Source organism: Pogoniulus pusillus, chromosome 21, assembly GCF_015220805.1.
Source record: "Pogoniulus pusillus isolate bPogPus1 chromosome 21, bPogPus1.pri, whole genome shotgun sequence".
NCBI classification, from domain to species: domain Eukaryota; kingdom Metazoa; phylum Chordata; class Aves; order Piciformes; family Lybiidae; genus Pogoniulus; species Pogoniulus pusillus.
In genome coordinates, this window is record NC_087284.1 from 12,312,761 (window position 1) to 12,333,697 (window position 20,937).

Genomic DNA, 20,937 nt, shown 5'->3' on the forward strand with positions numbered 1-20,937 from the left:
CGTTCCTATAATGCCTGGGTTTATGTGGGGGAAATGTAACTTTGTGTATATTTTAAAATAAGGAGAATTGTTTTCAAAACTCCCAAATCTGAAGCTGTTTGGTGGCTTGTGAGACGATTAGGAAACTGAATGAAAGGCAGGAGTCTTAGTGCCTACAACCTTATCAGCTGTCTCTAATTTATGCTCCCAGATTAGTGAGCTGCTGCAGAGAGGTGAGTAAAGGACTATCTGTGGAATGGCGTTCCTGAGACACAGCAACTCTTTGCTGGTCTCAGTAAGTGTAAGATTCCCACGTAGTATCATCACCAGCCTGACAGACGTGCAGATAAAAAGCACTCTCCTAAGGCTTGGAGGCTGGCTGAAGCTATTAACAAAACAAAGCTTGGCTGATTTGAAGGAGAGAAGCAAATTTCTGACATTTTTAGTCTAACAGCATTCCTACTGACTTCAGACAATAGAAAGCGCCTGGGTGAATTTTTCAGGGACTCTAAGCAACAATATTTCTCTCTGAAAATATGACTGAATAGCTAGTGGCAGCTACACAGGAGGAGCTCTAACTATTAGGGAGCACAAGTAACTGCTTAGGGGAGAATTTGAGGCCAAAAGGACTCTGAAAGATTCCAGCCCATACTGTGCCTGAAGAGGGAAAAGAGTGCCTGTTTTCCCTGTGCTCTAGTGACTCTCCCCCCGGGGTGCTGCCACAGCCCAAGAAGGAAGCTGTCTGCTGGAAATGCAGGTGTTGGAGTGGAGGGGAAAAATAACCCCCCAGGAGATGGGGGATGCAGCAGTGGTTGAGGCTGATGGGTGTGGAAGACAAAAAAATGAGCTGAGCTGTGGAATGGGCAGAGGGAAGGGACAGCGATGGAGTTGAGGAGGTGGGCTTGGCTGCGTAAGGTGTCTGGAAACCAGAGATGTTGAACATGGACCAAAACCTGAGAATTTTTGCAACTGAAGTCAAAGCCTTTACAGACTGTGCAAGAACTGCTGCACTTCAAAGACAGGCTGCTTCATTAAAGCCAAGTAGAGTTTCACAGGCACTATGTGATGATTTTTCCCTTGTAGTTCTCTTCTATTCCCAGTTTGAAATCTCACCTAGGTGGTAGTGGATGAATTTGTCCGGGGTTCCGTTTCAGACTCTTCCATGTCAGGCTCTTGGGTACCTCCCAGATGGGCTAAACAGCGTGCAGAGCTGGCCTTTAATGTGGAGCCAGAGTTTTGACACGTAGCTTAATATCTGTAAGACTGGGAAAGGCAAGATGACTAGAAGGGGAGCCACTGACTAGCTGGCTGTAGTCAATGGAGAACTTAGCTGTGCTTCTCTAAACCAGCCCCATGTCTGGCCTTTGTCTGTGTGTTGTATTTCAGTGCTGCATGTGATCTAAATGCTGTACGGAATCTCTCCATGGTGACTGAACAGCATTTCTTTCTATTTAAGGAGAGAAAGAGGTCTGGGTTTTTTGCCAGAATTCCCACTCAGGTAATTACACTTCTGCCTGCAGAATTTCCCTGTAGCTTCAATTGTAGTAGTCATTCTTTGCTCCCACTATACAAAGTGAAAGCACAAATCTGCTGCTGTATTGTGAGAATGCAGCAGTGGCTGCTCTGCTGAGGCAAGTGAAGTGACCCTGCCATGCATCATTTATGCTAGATTTGCCCCTAGCAAAGACTGCTGCATCCAATCATACAGCTCTGCAGCTCTCTACTTTCTGTGCCTGGCTTTGGCATAATAAGTTGGTCTTGCTAGTGCTACTGCTAGATGATAGTGAGACAGCCAGCTGGAAGCCAATGAAAAGATGATTAAGAGCCAAGAGAAACCATATGGAGAGAGAGAGAGGGATTTCTCTTTACAGAGTTATAAGTAAAAGTGTTTATGTCTTTGGATCCCACTAACTGTTTTTTCTCTTCTTTGCATCAGTTTTATGGGTGGGAAGTGGTTGCAGTTGATTAGCTAATTCTACCAAAGCACTTTAGCTAGAACAAATGTTGTAAACAGTAGATGTTTCAGGCACCTCTGTCAATACTAAAATTCAGCATGCCAACATTGTAATGGCAACAGATATGTCATCATTATTTCATCAGTGATAATAGATATTTAACCTAATGTTAACTACAGTACTACAAGCAAGGGGAAGATACAAGCTGTGCTTCCAGACATAAAGCTTTCCATGCTCCAATGAAACTACATTAACATTGTTGCTGTTTTATGGCCGTTCCCTGGCATGTTCACCTCTTCACTCAGAGACTCCAGCATTTTTCCATTTTACTTAAGCTTCTCTGTTCCTAATTTTTATGTCCAAGCTAGAAATCTAGCTCAAACAGCCACAATCATACCAACATATTTAACATATCATATTAATATACATATATATTTGCACAGAGAGGTTGTGGAGTCTCCATCTCTGGAGGCATTCAAAAGCTGCCTGGATGTGTTTCTGTGTCATTTACTCTAGGTGATCATGTTCTAGCAAGGATGTGGACTAGATGATCTTTAGAGGTCCCTTCCAACCCCTACTATTCTGTGGCATTGCTTTGCAAAACAACAAGTAATATTATTTTTCAAACTGTAATATCTCCTTTATGAAGAGTCTTGAATTTAGGTGATGTTGTGATTTTTTTGTTCTGAATTTATGACAGCAGATTATCCTATCCAATCTGGAAGTCACTTCTCAGATGCTTAACTCCCTCTGAGGTCAAAGTAGAGACAGGCCTTGTTCACTTAGAGCCTTACACATATTTAAAACAGATGATGTCCAACGTTAAGACTTGTAGCATAAGTAGTAAACAGTGCCAAGACAATTGAAACAAAGTATTGATTCACAGAACTGACTCTTTCTCTTCACAGAATGTTCACATGCAGATTGTGTTGCTATTGAGCATAGTTCTTATTCAGATTTACTAAATGAATGTTATGGTGAGTGTGTAGGTTTAAGCAAAAAAATTGTTAACTAATTCTGCATAGTTCACATCCTCAAGACTCAAGCTGTTTCACATATGTTGCTGTTTCAGCTTCCCTGACTGACTGACTGCCATTCAAGTGAATTGCACTGAATCCTGGCTTGAATCGATACTAGGGGTGCTTAAAGACTCTCTTTGAGGTTGCAAGTTTCTCCAAAACATGGGATACTTTTGGTAGTCTAACAAGTAGGAAATGGTATTTTTAGGCAGAACTCGGTGCCTTCCTTCCTCTCCAGCGTGAGCAAGTTAGTTTTACTATCATTACAAGAGTTAAGTGCTGTGCTACCAGAAGCAAGGTGTGCCAATGTGTTATCCTCTTACTGTGGTGTTCAAAGCAGCTTTTGCAACACTGTCCTGAACAAGGGTTTAGGCTGGGCTTTCTTGGGGTTAGTTGCACTATGGTGAAATGCTCTCTGTGTGTGTGTAGATGGGGGACAGACTGTAAGACTGCCCTAATGGTTTTGAAGGACAGATCTTCACGGTGTTCAGAGCCTCTGCATGGAGTGCCACTTCTGCGTCCAGCTCTCTGTAGAACACAATCTACTTGAAAGACATGAGCTTTCTGCTTCTCTGTCCAGCTGGAAAAACTTCATGAAGTTGCAAGATGGTGCCCATCTGAAGTATGTCTTTTGCCTGTATCCATCTGTATTCTTTTTGCCCTACAAAGCAACAGCAAAAGTTTCCTTCTGCTCTGTTAATTGATCTCTATGAAAGCTCCTCATGTCTCCATACTGGATGCTGTTGCTTTCAGATAAAACACACCACCTTTTTCTGTCTCTGCTGCAACTCTCTGTAAGTATTTTAAGTATATCTTTTGGTCTTGATAGCATCCATGTTGCCAACCCTCACTGACCTGGTGGATGGTTTGGTCTTCTGAGAAAGCCTATGCTTCTGCCACTGGAGTCCTTGCAAACTGCATTATGTGAAAGAGTCCTGTGCTGTGCACAGCAACTTAGAGTGGCATTTGCTCTCTAAAAATATTCAGTTCAGCTGAAGGCACCTTCTATATCAGATGGGTTCAGAATAGTTCAGAAATCTTGAATCAGTTCAACTGAGCTTGCCTTTTATCCCAGGCCTTTTCAGACCTGTAGTGTTTTACTTGAATATTTTATATTGTTTGGCATCAAATTTGAAGCCAGTGACAGTAATGACTAAGTTTTCAATGATAGAGTGGACATGGCCAGGTGTTCTTCTGAGCTTTTGATCTAAGCCAAAATACAGTTTTGTAAGGGAATCAAGGAACCTGGAATTGCAAACTCATGCAAAGGAGCAAACCAAAGCCTTCTCAGAATAAGGGAATTCAGATGTGCATAAATAAAGATATCTTGGCAATATTTCTCCAACTCTGAGAACAAGCTATGTGAGATGAGGTACTAATGGCTGTACAGAATCTTGACCTTCTAATCATCACTGGGATAAGACTGCAGTTATGGGCAGGTTGCCCACTTTGTGTCATGGTTTGAGACATGGGTGGGTCTTTAAGAAACCATAGTGTTCCTTAAAGTCTTCTGGAAAGGGTTAGGAAAGTCCAGGAGATGTAACAGAAAGTGTAATCTTTGTGTCTCATACGCATAGTCCTCTATCCCTATAAATCTGGCTGCAAAGTCAGGATCTCCCCTTTCTCCTCCCCAGCATCATCTCCCCTGATGGCACAGGCTTTGTTATCTTGAGAATGGGTATGGGGGAAGCCTGCAGCCTGGCTGATGCCTGGCAGAGCTAATTTTTACTGAGTCATTTGGGCCTGGGTAGGGAGGTACTGGGGGGATGTAGGGGGCATTGAAGTCTTATGGGACTGAGACCTGGTTGGGGGAAGGCTTTGGAGGTTTTAGTCTTATGAGATTGTAGTAAGCCCAGGTTGCAGCACCAGGCCAAGGCTGGGTGTCAGTTTGTGTGTTTTATATGCTTTGCTATGCTCCCCACTATGTACAACTGTAACTTTGTAACTTGTGAATTGCTCCTCCATTTAAACTTGCCAGTACTCTCCAGGGCATTGCATGTGAGTATTTTCTTTTGTCCCTTTTGGAGCAATAGAGTGATCTGTCCACTCATTAAAACCATGACTACTTGTAGCTGCTGGAGCAGATTGAGAGTATTTGAGGTATCAACCTTACTGTTATGAAGTGACACTACAGTTGCTTTCTACTCCGTGAAGAGTGCTGGCTCTGAAATGTCTGGGGATGATGGGTAGCTCCATCCCGGGTTAGCTGGTGTCTTTGCCTGTTCCTGTCTGCAAGGTGGTGTTTGTGGAAGGGCTCAGGAGAAACACTGTTGTCTGAAATCCAAGTGACTTATGAAGAGTGACTGAAGGAGCTGGGGCTCTTTAGATTGCAAAAGAGGAGGCTGAGGGGAGACCTCATCACTGTCTTACAGCTACCTGAAAGGACACTGTGGAGAGGTTGGTGCTGGTCTCTTCTACAGGTAATTAGTGATTAAGCAAGAGGGATATTATGGGAAAAAAAATCACAGTAAGAGTGGTCAGGCATTGGAATGGTCTGCTCAGGGAGGTGATGGAGTCACCAACCCTCAATGTGTTTGAGTCATTTGGATGTGGTGCTTGGGGATATGGCTTAGGGTGCACCTTGAAGAGCAGGGATATTGGTTTGACTTGATTATCCTGAGGGGCTTTTCCAACCTGAATGTTTCTGTGATTCTGTGAAATGCAGAGAGACTGCCTGACTTGGCTGCAATTTTTCCATGTTAGTGGTATGAAAGATTTGTGAAATCAATTAGACTCCAGATTTGAACTTTCATTGTGGGTGAAACTGGTATTCTCCATTCAGCTTATCTGCGCAGAGAGCTGCTATATATTAGGTTTGGGATGATCCTGGAATGAGAAACAGAGCATGTGAAATAGCTGCTTTCCAGGGACTGCCTTGTCAGAGTCTGTGATTCAGCTCTTTGCCTTCTGGATTAAACTTGGTGTAGTTATGTACTTTTAAATTTCTTTTAAAACAGTTTGCTAAGATGCAGTCTGTGCTGTTAATTAGAGCTCTGCTGCTGCTTTCAGAATGCTGGCTGTGCTGAGCAAAGCTCTTCAAACACCGTTTTCCTGAATTTGAACAGGCAATGCACAAAGTGCTGGCCTTGTTCTCTGAACAAGAAGCAGAGATGAAGTGAGGAGCTACTTGTTCCTGCTGGTGTTTCTGTGCTGCTGGGAGACTGGCCGTGCAGCAAGATGCAGCCAGCATTGCTCATATCCTGGGTCTTGTAGGTGCGTGGAGCAGGTAGGGGGTTCACTCTGTTGCCAAACATAGTCCATCCTTGCTGTAAGCAGCACACCAGAGACAGGCTTTTTGTCCGGTGACCAAATACCCATTTAGCAGTCATTTAACATAAAGTTGTCAGACCTTTTGAGGAAGCTGTGCCACAGCTTCCTTTGCTCCTTGGTTTCTTTTACTCCTTTGCTCAATGACAACTTCATTTAGACTCCCAGCCTCTTTTACATGTAAGTGATTCGTTGTCCTGTATTTGTATTTTAACCTTTTGCGATAACTTCTACCTCTGGATTCAGTGGGTCCTTTGCCTTTGTGAGGGAGCATCCCTCTGGCATCTGTCCCATTCATACTAAGGGATCTTCAAGTTTTGCCTATTCTTGCCCCACGCCAGTTTTGTTTCATCTGTTGTCCTGTTTTCTTGTGGGACAGGGGCTGTAGCTTTTCTTGCGTAAGCCTCGCTAGAACTGAGTGTATTGGTCTGGTTTAGCTTCCCAGAGCCCAAAACACCTAACAGAACAATACAATAATAGGATGCTTTCCCCTCTCCCCCTTTTGGAAAGAAAAGAATTAGATGTAGAGAGGAAAACAGGGTAAAACACTCAAAGAATAGTCTTGCTTTGATTTGGAAGTTTAAAGAAAAACTTTACCTTAAATGCCTTTTATTTATTGTTAAAGGGAGTTGCAAAAAGGTATAGGGAAGGGAAACAACATACAAAATATATATACAACCAGATTGATGGCAATGGATGGAGGCAGATTCAGGAAGGGGTTGTCCCACCATGTGGTAGGGTGGCCACATGGCAATACCAGGAGCAGCAGGAACCAGGGTGCTGCTGGCAGGCAGGCAGGTCAAAGAAGAAATAGGCAGTTCCTCTGTTTCTATAGGGGGTCTAGACAGGAAGTGGAAGTGGGCTAACCACTACATCTGGGGTCAGGTTCAGACCACCCCCAGGAGGGTTAACCCTTTACACTGAAGTTGCCCTGGTAAGAATTATAGTTGTTCTTGTCATTTGTAGTAGTATATGGAAACAAATTTCATATGCAGGCTAAGAATCAGCTAAACACTACATCGAATCACAGAACTGACCAGGTTGGAAAAGACCTTTGAGAATCAAGTCCAACCTATTACCTAACACCATCTAATCAACTAAATCATGGCACCAAGTGCCACATCCAGACTTTTTAAAAACACTTCCAGGGATGGTGACTCCACCACCTCTCTGGGCAGCCCATTCCAATGGCCAATCACTCTTTCTGTGAAGAACTTCTTCCTAACATCCATCCTGAACCTGTCCTGGTGCCATTTGAGACTGTATCATCTTGTTCTGTCACTGGTTGCCTGGGAGAAGAGGCCAACCCCCACTTGGCTACAACCTCCTTTTAGGTAGCTATAGAGAGCAATAAGGTCTCCATGGAGCCTCCTCTTCTGCAGGCTGAAGAACCCCAGCTCCCCCAGCTGCTCCTCATAGGGCTTGTGCACCAGCCCCCTCACCAGCCTTGTTGCCCAGAGTTAAAATGCAACTGTTCAGGCTGAGGTTTAGGGTATGGGGGAGGGAGTGAGGCTGAAGAGTGTTTACTAGAAGCATGTGAGCTTTGTGGTTGGGATAGCTTTTAGGTTGGGAAAATATTACCAATCCATTCACTTTACATATGGCCGAGTGGTGACAAAGCAGTGCTGCATTTTGTATCCTGACTACAGAAATGCTGTCTTCTTGGGAAGCCTCCATCTCCGGAGTGGAAGGCAGCAGCTATTTTTAGTAGTGTGCAGCAGCATTATACAGGAGAGTGCAGGATCATGCTGTTTCCACAACTCACTTCATGGCTGGCTTTTCTGAATTACGAAGGAGGGATGACAAACAAATACAACCACACAAGCATGGACAAAGCTGCTCGGTGGTGATTTTGGGGGGTTTGTTTGTTGGTTTTGGGGGTGGTTTTGTTTGTTTGGTTTTTGGTAGGTTTGTTTTGAAGTTGGTGTTAGGTTGTGGGGTTTGTTTTTTGTTTTGTTTTGAAAAGAAGTCAGTAAGACTGCTGAGAACAATCTAAACCACAGTGACAGAAATCATCGCATTGCAGAAGAGCTCTTTGTGCTGTGCCCTGGAAATGTAAGCACTCGAAACGTCAGCTTTGGAAATCAGTATTAGTGCAGAGCTGGGTTGTTTCCTTCCATGTGCCCACAACAGTGTGCACTGAGACAGAAGAAGATGGTCGGCCTTGTGTCGGGATAGAACATGTCCCCTGCATACAAGGACAGTGAGAAACTTGCATCTTACTTAACTCCTGTTTGAAACTGTGTTCCTTAGGGTTTAACTGGTTCTTAGACTAGGTACTGCCCCTCACTTACACATGAGATGCATTCTGCATTCCTAGTCAGAACAAAAATCCTGTGCTTTTCTGACAGGTGTGATCTATCAGAGGTGAAATCCTCACATGAAGCCATTCAATGAAAGTTTGCAGTGGGCTTGCGGGGCTGTTGGTGAAGGTTACCAGACTGCTGCAGTTTAAATCAACATTTTGCTTGGGCAGTGGTAATGGGACCATCATGTTTGCTCTCCTGTTGACAGCTGCTCTGCTGATTTCCCTCTGCAAATGCCTTTGGATTTTGCGAGTGTAGCTGGTGAAGAGCCACGTGACTGTGACAGAGCAGTCTGTTACTGCAGTAAAAGGAGAACACAAAATGCAAACACAGCAAAATCTCACCCCTTGTATTCCAGTTACTTTTAAAACTGATGAGGCTGATATTTAGTGGAATTACTTTATACTTCTTCTAGTGTGCATTTTTCTACTTGTCCCACTTCAGAATAGGTTCATTATTGCACGAGAAGTTGTGTCTCAGAGAGCCTGCTGTTGTCAAGGATGATAGCTTGTGGAATCCAGTGAATTAGTTACTAACAGATAGTATTTCAGTGGTTATCAGATAATAGATATGTAAAGTGTAGAACTGACTATATTTGGCAACTGCATCCAGGATCTGCATTTTCCTGATCAGCAGAAGTGCTTGAGTCATTGTAAAAGCAAAGCATAATTGCAGGTTCCTCTGTTTTGGCGGTTTCCTTCAAGAAAAAACAAAATATATACACAGACCCAAGTTTAAAAATCACAGAATTGTTTCAGTTGTGAAAGACCTATATGATCATCAAGTCCAACCAATATCTAACTCTACCAAGTCTGCTGCTAAACCATATCCTATATCTGTGCATCTTTGTAACACCTCCAAGGATGTTCAGCTGTCTCCCTGGGGAGCCTATTCCAGTGTTTGAGAACCCTTTCAATGAAGAAGTTTCTTCTAACATCCAATCTAAACCTCCCTTGGCACAACTTAAAGCCACTTTATTCTTGTCCTATAACTTCTTGCTAGGAAGAAGAGACCAATGCCTACCTTTCTCCAACCTCCTTTCCAGTGGTTGGAGAGTTCAAGGTTGAACGTAGAAGATTTCACCTCAACATAAGGAGAAACTTCTTTACAGTGAGGGTGACAGAGCACTGGAACAGGCTGCCCAGAGAGATTGTGGAGTCTCCTTCTCTGGAGACTTTCAAAACCCACCTGGATGCTTTCCTGTCAGACTACCCTAGAGGATCCTGTCTTGGCAGGGGAGTTGAACTTGATGATCTCAGGAAGTCCCTTCCAATCTCTGAAGTTCTGTGATTCTGTTTCCTCTCAGCCTCATTTTCTCCAGGCTAAAACAACCCCAATTCTCTCAATCACTCCTCAGAAGGTCTGCTATGAGTGTGAAATGAGGGGTTTTGGTGCAGCTCAAAGACTTGTGAAGACTCAGCCTTCGTGACTTTTATAAAGCCTTGCAGGAATGCTTTAGCAGCTTGCCCTGGTGCATTTATAACAATGCATGGCTGTGATATTGGGGGGGGGGATGATGTGTCAGTGTGCATTTGTGAAGTGAGACTTGCAGTTGTAAAATCACAATATAATGATGAAAAAGACCTTGATAAACTCATTCAATTGTGTGTGAGCTCTGGAACTTGCATTCCTGTAGAGGAAGACCACAGATGGATTTCAGTCCATTTGGGGCTGTGATATGGTTTGTATACCTGTCATCACAGGGTTTTAATGCTGTGTATAGTTTAACATACGACCACCATAATGGTACTAGTAATGTTTCACTTCAGAATAAATTAAACAAATGTTCAGCCTTTAAATATCCATGATAACATCTCCTGTTGTTTACAAGGGACTCTCATTGTGGCCATTAAAGAAGAACATATGGCTTATTGATACAACATCAGCTTCTCAAAGTATTTCACACTGTGCCTATTCTAGAATTGATGAGTATCTGACGTGCATGCTGGAGCATGGAGTAAGAAAAATCTCTTTAGGTTTCAGAAACAATTTCTAGGTGAGTGCTTCAGAGCCAGAAGTAGCAAGACAGAAGTTCCCTCTGGGCTTCAACCATCAATTATCTTCCCTGCCCCTGTGCTATGATCTTCCTTTAAGATCTGTTGACTTATATTTTGCTTTTGTTTGAAGATTTTTATGCAGTTTGTTATTTTATGCAAACCTTTACAATGCAGTTTGCCTTAGAGGGTGTCTGTGCTGGGTGGTGGGAAAGTGAGCATTCTCTCCTTTGTAAAGTTCATGACAGCCTTTAAAATAATAGTGCTAGAATAAATTTTCAAGTGTGGCCTGAGTTTAAGAGCTCTGGCAGGTGAAATTTGGCAGGTTTTGACATGATCTTTTACACAATTATATTCTTGCCCACAGCCAATGTAAGTCCTGTGAGAAGTGGCTGAAGGAACGAGGGTTGTTTGGTCTGGAGAAAAGGAGGCTGAGGGTAGACCTTCTCGCTCTCTACAAATACTTGAAATGAGGTTGCAGCAAGGTGGAGGAGGAAATTACCACAGACTGTGCCAGGGGAGGTTTAGGTAAGACATTAGGGATGAAAGGAACAAGCTGCCCAGGTAAGTGGTTCTGAATCACCATCCCTGGAGGTGTTTAAGAGACATAGACGTGATGGTAAGGGACATAGTTTAGCAGTGGACTTGGTAGTGTTAGCTTAATGGTTGGACTCAACCTTAATTTTTTTTCCCCACTGAAGTGATTCTATAAGCTGCCTGTGAATACTGCATACAAGACCAGTGTTTTGCCATTCCTGTTCCTGCAGGAACAGTAACCTCAGCTGTGAATGTAAGGTGGAGAAAGAAAGCTGAGAATTTGGAGTTATTGTGGCTGAAATCAGCAGTGCCTGTTTAAGCGAGTTGTAAGCTTCTTGCTGGGACATTCTGGATGTGGGTGAATTTTCTGGTTTGTTTCTGTGGTAGCTGCCATTTCTAAATTCTCAGTATAATTCTGCTTTTGCTTACATAAAGCAGCAGCTTGTTTCTTGAGGCTTGGGAAGTTGTCACAGGCTCAGACTGAGCTGTAAAGAACTTCTTTTCTTCTTGGTATCCACTCTAGTTTAAAAAAAAAAAAGGCAAGAAGCTGGGAAGGTTGCTGTATTTTGTTTACACAGCTACTCTGGTGTTAAAGTCATTTCATGGGATGAAAGACCTCTGTTGTATAGGTGGTTCAAACACTTAAAACAAGGCTTGGCTGGCAGGGAGCAAGCATTCTGGCACGGGTGGTATAAACTAGATGTAACAGCAGCTTCAACTCCAACTTAACCACAAAACTGAAATCAAGTCAACAGGTGTCAACCACCTGTATGTCACAGGGAGCAACATATAGCCTGGTCTTGGCAGAAGGGCTGTGCTTTCTGTCTCACCATCATGTAAGCTGTCGGGCAGTCCAGTGATGTGGGGATAACCTTGCTTAGCCTTTTGAACCAAATATTCAATGCAATCAGCCCAAAGACAGGGTTCAGATGTTTCACTGAAGGAAAGGTGTTTGTTGTTTGTTTTGTGTTGGGTCTTTTGTTTAGCTTGATTGGTTTTCAGATTGGGAAATCAGTGTGGGTTGGCCTTGCAAATCTCTCTCCTGCCCTGCAGGCAGGACAATACATGAGAGCTTGGAATGGCACAAAGGTACTGGAGTGATTTTGGAGACCTGGTTAGCAGTCTGCACCAAGCAGAAAAAGTGTTTTCCAGAAGCACTAGCTCTTCTATGACTCAAACAAAGTCATGTTGTTTTTTTTTCCTTTCATTGCTGTTTTATTTGTTTGGTTAGTTGCTTTTTTGTTGTTGTAGAGTACTTGCTCTTGCTGGCTTTTCTGGAGCTGGTCTTTTAAAACTGTTGGTCTCAGCTGAGCTTGGCATAATGCAAGCTCTGACCCAAGCCTGCTCTGCAAGGGTCATGTCTAGGGCTAGGAGAGGATTTTAGCTTGACCTGTCTTCAATATGTTCACACGTGGAATACTTTTGTAGGTGGGGAACTTATGAATCTCTAGCACAGAGTTGGAGAGCTAATCATGTAGGAAACCTGTGACAGATGAAAGACTCAAATCCACACTTTTCTCAAGGCCAAAAACAAGCCCCTAGGCACAGAGGAAGCCTTCCTCCCTTTGCCGATCCTTGCTGCTCTTGCCAGAACTGCCAGTGGCAGCTGTAAGGAAAAAAAAAATGCTTTCCTCTGTGAAGGCCTCCTCTCAGCCCTGCTGAACATCAGTTCAAACATTATCTTCATGCTTAGTGTGCTTTGCTCCTGCTTATTCAGAGATCATGTTAATATTATCACCTCTCATCAAACTTTAATCTGTACATCATTTGCCAGTTGAAGCATGAGTAGGTTGCAGAGATTCATTCAGTGAGTAACAATTGCTGCCTAGACTCTATGGTCTCGTTGTTAACAACTGGCTGTTTGGGTTGTGTTTTTAAGTGGAGAGACTATTTATAGGTGACAGAACATATGCATGTCTTTGTGCTGCTGTAGGTCCTGGTTAACCTCTCCTGGTACAAAAGTCTGGTCTACAGGATAGCATACTGTGGCTAGCATGGCAGCGTGGGAGAGTCTTAGAAGTGTGGGGTTTCCCCCTCCCCCCCTTCATTATCTTGAAGCTTTGGGGCAAAGTGATAGCACAGAGACAGGCTGCTTGTCTAAAAACCGTGGGCAAAATATCTGCCTCATAGCTGGTCTCTTCCAGGATACAGGGGAAGCGTTTTGTGGTGGTCACGTCTGATACAAAACATCTTTAAGATGCATTCTTGTGGCAGAGATTTTAAACAAAGTATTTAATTTGTGTGCATCTCACCCCATACTTTACTCAGAGGAGGTCAGAATTAGATTTGGTTTGCTTCTTGAAAGATAGCTGGCAGGCAAAGTATCTGTGGTGATAGGAGGCTGGGAGCTGTCTTGTTCCTGCTCAAGGACTGTGGGAGAAGAGGGTGTTGGCTAACACCCAGCAGAGGAAAACCTGTCTGTAACTGCACACTTGACACCATCAGTAAGATGAGAAATACGGCCTGGTGCTTCTAAACACCAGAGGAGTGTCTTTGGTGCTCTGCTATTTAAAGGCAACAGCTTGCTTGAGCTACTCTTAACGCTGGTCATGTTTAAAATGAAAATGCTGTGGTACCAGTGCAGCACACAATGAAGTGCTGCTTAACTACAGAACTGAAAGCAAAGTTAAAGATTAGTATAGCACAATCTCAAGTTCTTTTAAATAGATGATTTCCTCTGTTCTTTAGTGATTTTAGTTCCCCTACTATTTCAGGCATTATGAAGGTTGATGAAGGAGAGTGGGAAACCAGGTTTTCCCTCCCTCCACTTGCTTCTTCTAGAGTTCACACACCTCTGGGCTGTTTTTTCTCTGCTTTTGTTCAGGAAGGAATTCCCCTGATCTCACACATCTCTTTTTTTCACTGCTCTCTTCCCAGCTCATGCTGTTACTTGTTTTACAAGTAGGAAGTGATATCTCCCTTTGCTCCTGGCCCTGGGGGCTTCTCTGCTTTTGTAGGCATGCTGGATTCCTTATTCAGCACTTTCTGTGCTGATCGTCACAGTATTTTCAGGGACTGCTGTAGCATTTTAGGAATCACAGGCCAAAGTAAGCATTTGGTGACTATAAATCTTAATGTAGATCTGTTTCTGGACTCAAAGGACTGTTCTCGCACGTCTGGCCTGTAACTGGGACAGCATGGCTTCTCTCCCACCTGAGCATGAGAGTTTTCTGCCTGAGAAAGGAAGTGTAGTTGTATGGGAGGGTTGGAATATACCTGCATCTTAGCCTATCAAGACCAGCGTGTATGCACAATCCCAACAGCTGAGCATCATTCCAGGCTATAGGTCAAATGCAGCTGTGGAGTCATAGCAGAAGAAATTGCAACACAGGCTAGATGTTTGGCATTTAGAGACCTTTCATAAGGTCTCCTGACAGTTTGACACATTCTTTCTATTACCTGATCAGCACATAGTAAACAGGACCACTGTGTTTAGTTCTGTTGCTCTTAAATGGCAAATTTGCAAGGACCAGGTTCCAAATGTAGAAACCAGAGAGAGGGAAAGAGTTCATTGACGATGCCTTATAGGGAATCTTTCTGTCATCCAAGTGATAGTTTGTGATTTGTGGTCCCGGAATGGCAGGTTATCTCTTGTGTATTCATTTCTAAATGCATGAGAGAGATTCCTGTAGTGGGAGAGAACTGCTTTTCTTTGTGAACAAGGTACAGATTATCTATGCAATTACTAAATGTGCCAGTGTACTTCGCATGCCCAAATAAAAATGACTTAATCATCAAGCACTTAAGATGACTAACCAAACAGACAAGTTGGCAGTAGCTCACTGTGTGCTAAAACGTGGCTCGTTTACTTTATGGGTTCTCATGGGTGTTTCTTAGGGCCTTTTTCCAGCCTTCCAGCTGAGGTGTTGTTATGATGGGGTAATTAATTAATGGGAGATTGTATTTTTTCCAAAATTACTCTTGTTTATTAATTTTGATATTCAGAACTCTCACCACTCCCGATTACTAATTTTAATGATGGTCGGTTCTTCGCATGGAAACGTTATACAGATAATAACTAAGTCTTGAAATAACCAGCAGAAGTATAAACATTAATTGAACTGGAAGAGGAGATTCTTGAGACCAAATGCCACTTGCTGTCAATATGCCACTTGTCCACTAGATGGACTCAAGGAGCTCCTTTCTGCTTATGGCAGAAGGCTATGGTGAAATCACAAGAGGCTTTTAAGCATTTACTAACAAAATTATCTCCTGGCTCATGGGGCTAGCTACAACTTCAGACAGCACCCAAATGCTTTCAGGGAATTCTCTTACTGTCTTGTTGCCAAGGCTTCTGATTCTTCCCCGGCTCCAGAGTGCTGAAAGGAGGTTGTAGTGAGGTGAGGATAGGTTTCTTCTCACTATTGTCAAGTGATCGAACAAGAAGATATGGCCTGACACTGTGGCAGGGGAAGTTTAGTTTGGATACCAAGCATAATTTATTTACTGAAAAAAGAGGTCAGGTGTTGGAATAGATTGCCCAGGGAGGTGGTGAAGTCACCATCCCTAGAAGCGTTCAAGAAACATGTAGACATAGCATTTCAGGACATGGTTTAATGGCTATGGTGGTTTTAGTTTGACAGTTGGACTCAATGGTATTAGAGGTCTTTTGTAGCTGAAACAATTCTATGATACTATGAAATACACTGATCCAGGCTATGTGGTACGTCTGGGCGTCCTTTCTCATTTAGCTTCCTTAGCACTTCTGACTGCTCTTTAGAGTTAGAGACTGTAAGCAGACCCCAAAATGAAGGGCATATCTACTTGCCCAGATCAGTTTGACTATGAGCAAGCTTTAGTAGGCTCTGCACTTGGGGAGGATCCTTTATTAAGGTAAGCATGTGAGTAGCAGTCAGCAGACAGCATGTGAAGTAAATCAGAGCTGGGAAATGATAGGTACAGGTATTCTGAAATAGGTTAAATCAAACTGTGATTAAGTTGTACATAGGCAGATTCTCAAGCACGTTTTTGGGAGAACCATAAAAATGGAAGATGAGGTGGACTTATTGCAGTGCCCATTAAGAAGCGACCTTTGCAAAATGGAGGTTGTAGCTGCAGTGCTGAAAGCATGAAATGTAGGCTGAACTCTGCTACCACACTAGCTGTAAAGAAGGCTCCCCAGTTTCCATGTGATACTCCCACAGGGAAGCAGGAACCCCCTTGTACCCCTTTAGAATGTACTATGTAGGGATTGTGTAGACAGACAGCTTAGCCTGATGTGGCCATGACCCTGAAAAAGAACTGTATTAACTAGAAAATATAAACTGGCAACATGAGCTGTTTCAAAGAATCGCTTCTCCTAAACTAAATAAATACTGTCAGATACTCCAAATATGTTTTCTTGAATCTTGGACCTATGGGAGTGAGGATGGTAAGGGGGCGCTTGGCTTGGTTAGACAAAGATGCTGCCAGAGCAGGAAGCTGAAACTATTTGGTGCTTGCAGTTCCCTCTGCCAGTTGGAGTGGACTTGTGCTTTTTATGTGTGTGCTCCTTTCTCTCCACGTAGGACTTGTAACAAGTAACTTCTTATTGAATTTGGAAAGCAATAGTGTATTTTGTATAGTTTTACTCTGCTGTCCTTGAATCTCTTTTAGGAAGTTGGTAACACTGAACCATCTCTAGAGTAATCAGAGGACAAACATTCTGTGAGGTTTGTGCTTGTTTATACAGCTAAATTAAATTGCAAGGAAGCAATACTCTCTCACGTAATGGGATGATGATCATGTTCAGATTTCATTGGTAGACTCATGCCTCCAGCCCTGCGGGAGTCATTAACAGAAAACAACTAGCTGCAAGATCATAATCCAGCATGCAACGTGACCTGAGAGGAAAAACACCTTCAGCACCAAACTGACCAAACCTCCTCCGCCCCCACACACTGAGGCAGGCAGTTCAACAGAGTGGGTTTCAATAAAGAAACCATGAAGGGATAGGTCTTGTTGTGGAGAAAACACAAGCAGATGTGGGAATGTTTCCATTGCAGAAACAATCACCTGGTGGCTTTTAAATGTATGACAATTTAAAATGAAAATTAATAATCAGCCCAAGCTGAACTTTAACTATCAGAAGATATAAATTAAAAATATAACTGAAACTTCAGGTTGAAATGTTCATTCTAAATTTCATGTTTTAACATTGTTACATCATCTTTTCTAGTGGTTTGATGTCAAAATCACTTTACAGCCTCGGGCCCCAGTAGATTGCAGTAATACCTTGTAATATTCAGTCTCTTAAAGTAAAGCTTTATGGTAGCAGATACGCTTTGAAAGCCCTTCCTTCCAGACTGTGGGCATAGGGAGGACAAACTGCACAGTTGGTTTCCAATGGGAAAGAGCAGGCAGCTAACTTCATAGCGGCAGCAGGCTAGAGGAGAGGGCAGCGGAGGAGAGCTGTGGTGTGTAGTGTCTGACTCAGAGCTGCAGCAGAAGTGCAGGGCAGCAAACCCTTGTTGGTGCTACACCTGCAACTTTAAAGATTAAATGAACCCCTTTTCCTGAGTGTGTGGATTGAAGCCATCCCAGGCTTGTCTCCACATGTTCCCCTGCAGCATCTTTCCCTGACAATCCCTCTCATGCTCCTCTGCACTCACAGTCTATTTTGCTATGCTTTTCTTCTCTCCAGCCTCTGCCTGATCTCTCTCTTGCTCACAGTTGTCAGGGAAGAGCCAGCTAGACAGAGATTTTCCCCTTCTTCTACACCATGATTTGGAGAGGGGGTTAATGAAAGCCTTTACTCTTTGACCTCTTCCTCCTTTTTCCCATGGATGGCACTGCTGTGTGCCTGCTTCCCACCTGCCTCTGTGTTCAGTTTGTATTTGTAATGAGAGTCAATTCTGTGCCTTTTTGTTTATTTGGTTGCTTTGGGATGGTTTTTTTTACCCTCTTACCCAGTTCAGCCCTGTGTTTCCACTTCAGGCACCCTTCATGTTGACTTTTACTACTGAGTGTTTTTTTTTCTTTATATCCAAGCCAAACCAGCATTTCTTTTTGTCTTCTCCAAGTGTGATTCAAAGCCCACTTCTGTCTGTACCGGAGAACAGGTCTTACGAAGGGCAGCTACAGTTGTTTAGCCTGGAGAAAAGGAGGCACAGGGGAGACCTTTGTGCTCACTGTAACTACCTGAAAGTAGTTACAGAGAAAGTGTGTCAGCTTCTTCTCTCAAATAACAAACCATAGAATGAGAGGAAACGGGCTGAAGCTGCAGCAGAGGAGGTTTAGGTTTAGATGTTAGAAGAAGCTTCTTCACTGGAAGGATTTTCAGACGCTGGAGTAGGCTCCACAGGGAGGAAGTTAAATCCCCATCCCTGGACGCACAGGTAGATGTGGTGCTGAGCGAGACAGTTTAGCCCCAGACTTGGTAAAGATCGATGGTAAAGATCTCCTCCAACGGGAAGAGTTGTGTGAGTGAGTGGTCGCTCGCCGGGGCCGCTGGCAGGCAGGACGGGCGGGGCGCGCTCCCGCCGCCGGCAGCGGGGGGCGGCCGTTAGGGGGCGCGCTGCCCCCGCGCGCCGTTCCCGCGCCGCCTTGCTCAGGGTGTCTGGGGGCTGCGCGCCTGAACCTCTCCTCAGGGAGCGGGGCTGCGCTTAGGCTTCCGCGCAGAAATGACCTAGCACAGAGCATGCTTTCCTGCGGCTGCGTCTAGCTGAAGGTAACGTCTGTCCATCCCCCCCCCCCTAAATTTAGTTATTTTTGGTTATTTAAAAAACTATGTTTAACTGCGCTTGTCTTGGTGCGGTGTGAGCCGTGCAGCACCCAGGGCAGCAGCTGTGATCAGTGGATCGTCGATTTGGCTCGTCGTGGGGCTGTCTTTCTTGCCACACTCAAGTGCAAGGGCTGAGTGGCCCCAAGGTCTGCCCTGTGCTGCTTTTCATGCTCCCGGTGCCAAGGCCTGTGCAAAACTCTGCTCCCAAACGCTTGCGCCTCAGTGACGGGAGAGGAACAAGCTACCTGTTCTGGCTACATTAGCTAAGGAGCAAAACGTAAGGGAGGGGAAGCAGTTACTGGTAGCAGATGAAGCCAGCTTTGGAGGAGGCAGTCCTTAGGAGATTTGAGGAGGAAAGAAACCCTTACAATTAGTCCAGAGCAAGATTGTGGAATGATTGAAGTACTGACTCAGGACTGGGTTTGGGCCTCACTATCAGCACAGCGTTAATGCCCTGTACCTATGAATAAAACAGAATTTGGCATGTTCGTCAGAGTTGCCTCTATGTTTTGGTTGATCTTGAGAGCAAACAAACTACAATATTGAGGTGATCATACTCTACTAGAGAGATCCCTTCCAACCACTACCATTCTGTGATTGTGAAGAGCCAACTGTTGGTTGGCACAGGCCAGCTCCTCCTCAGCAGCTTCACTGCATCACTCATGCTCCAGTGGAGGAGAAATTACTCTGGAGTAACACAGCTTTTTTGTGTGGAATGGGTTTGCATTATACCAATGCTCGGGCACTCAGAGCGTTACCTGCTAATGTGACCAAAATGCTCAAGAGGCCAGCTCTCTAAGTAAGAGCAATAAGGACCTGGATGGTAATTGTCGATTTGACATCTTTCCAAGTTATGAAGCACTGCTGAAATGTAAAACCAGAGTGCCCTTCAGGAAGTCATCATGTACATCACTAGCTTTTAGGCAGGATCTGTACTTGGAAATTAATCTGTCGAAAGAGTTTCACTTAAAACCCTCCAAAGAAGAGGATATGGATACCGTGACCCCCTGAATAGCTAAGTGTACTGTTTAACTGTACCTACAGTTAGAAATGCTTCCCCCCCTACTTTTAAACTAAAGCCTCTCTATCAAAAATTACATTCAAGGTAATACATGAACAAAGGGTCACGTTGACGTCTGAGTTTAAAACCCCAACCTTTTACATCTTGGAAACATTATCTCTCATCCCTTCTTTCTCTGACTAAACAAACAATTGCTTTAACCTTTCCTTTTTATTGTCTTCCAAATCCCTTCAGCTTTACTTCCCTTTTCTGCCGCTAATTTAGCCACATTTCCTAGTTTGCTGCACTGAAGTGGATGCAAGTACCACGTAGTTGCCAGTGTGACATGTAGTGATTATATCTACTCTGAATGCGCAGCATGCACTTATGAAATCACTTGGAGCTTTTCTACATTTATTATAGCATAGGGTTTTTTCAGGCTGGCATCCTTACAGCAACATTTTTATATTGGAAGAAAAAATAGCTCAGCTTTTTTTATCCCTAGATAAAGCCTCTTCTTCAATCACCTTATTTCAAGTAACTACCTAATAAAATTAAAATGAATCTGTGTCCCTCATGTGCCATAAATTGTTGCTTAGGGCTTGAAAAGGGCTGTCTTTATTCAATTAGTCTCAGAGTTTCCTTTTTAACATGCTAGAATGTTGTTGTTTTTTCATCAATGTAGAAAGTCCAACAAGATTTCTCATAGCAAAGCTTACAATACAGACCTTTAACGTGCTGCTTTCTTTGAAATTCACTTCTCTTGTAAGCAATGTGAGACTCAAGTCTTGGTGGGAATACTCCAAGTTGTTCTAGTCCCCTACTGTTCAGGCTGAGCATTCAAAATGCTGCTTACAAATCCATGGATCATTACAATTGATTGTGCCTCTCGTGAAATAGAAGCATCCTTATGCTGTGAGGGGAAATAACTTCCCTTACTTTGGGTCAGCAGATGTCAAGTTGCTGTGTCTGCTTTGAAGGTCTGCCTTGTCTTGCACAAGGGTGGTGGTGGGGATATAAATTGTTTTGTATTGGACTTTAGGTTATTCTGACAAGTCACTCCTACTCTTTTGGGACAGAACAACCAGTCTATGTATATCCACTACACAGCAGTGCTGAGAAAGGGAGTCTGACAGCTACAAGTGATAATCTGTTACTTCTCGGCTCCTGGTGCTCTT

General features: G+C 43.6%; 1 long non-coding RNA gene across 6 annotated transcripts in view; it reads left to right on the top strand.

The window, feature by feature from the left end:
- The window catches only part of LOC135184834 (uncharacterized), a 145,123-nt gene that overhangs the window by 12,454 nt on the left and 111,732 nt on the right, over positions 1–20,937 (top strand). The window contains exon 1 of one of the 6 annotated variants that reach the window (XR_010306207.1): positions 3,397–3,575. The exons of the other annotated variants lie outside the window; for them this stretch is intronic. This is a non-coding gene — a long non-coding RNA (uncharacterized LOC135184834). Of the gene's footprint in view, positions 1–3,396; positions 3,576–20,937 lie in introns of those variants that run through there. 6 annotated transcript variants of the gene reach the window in all.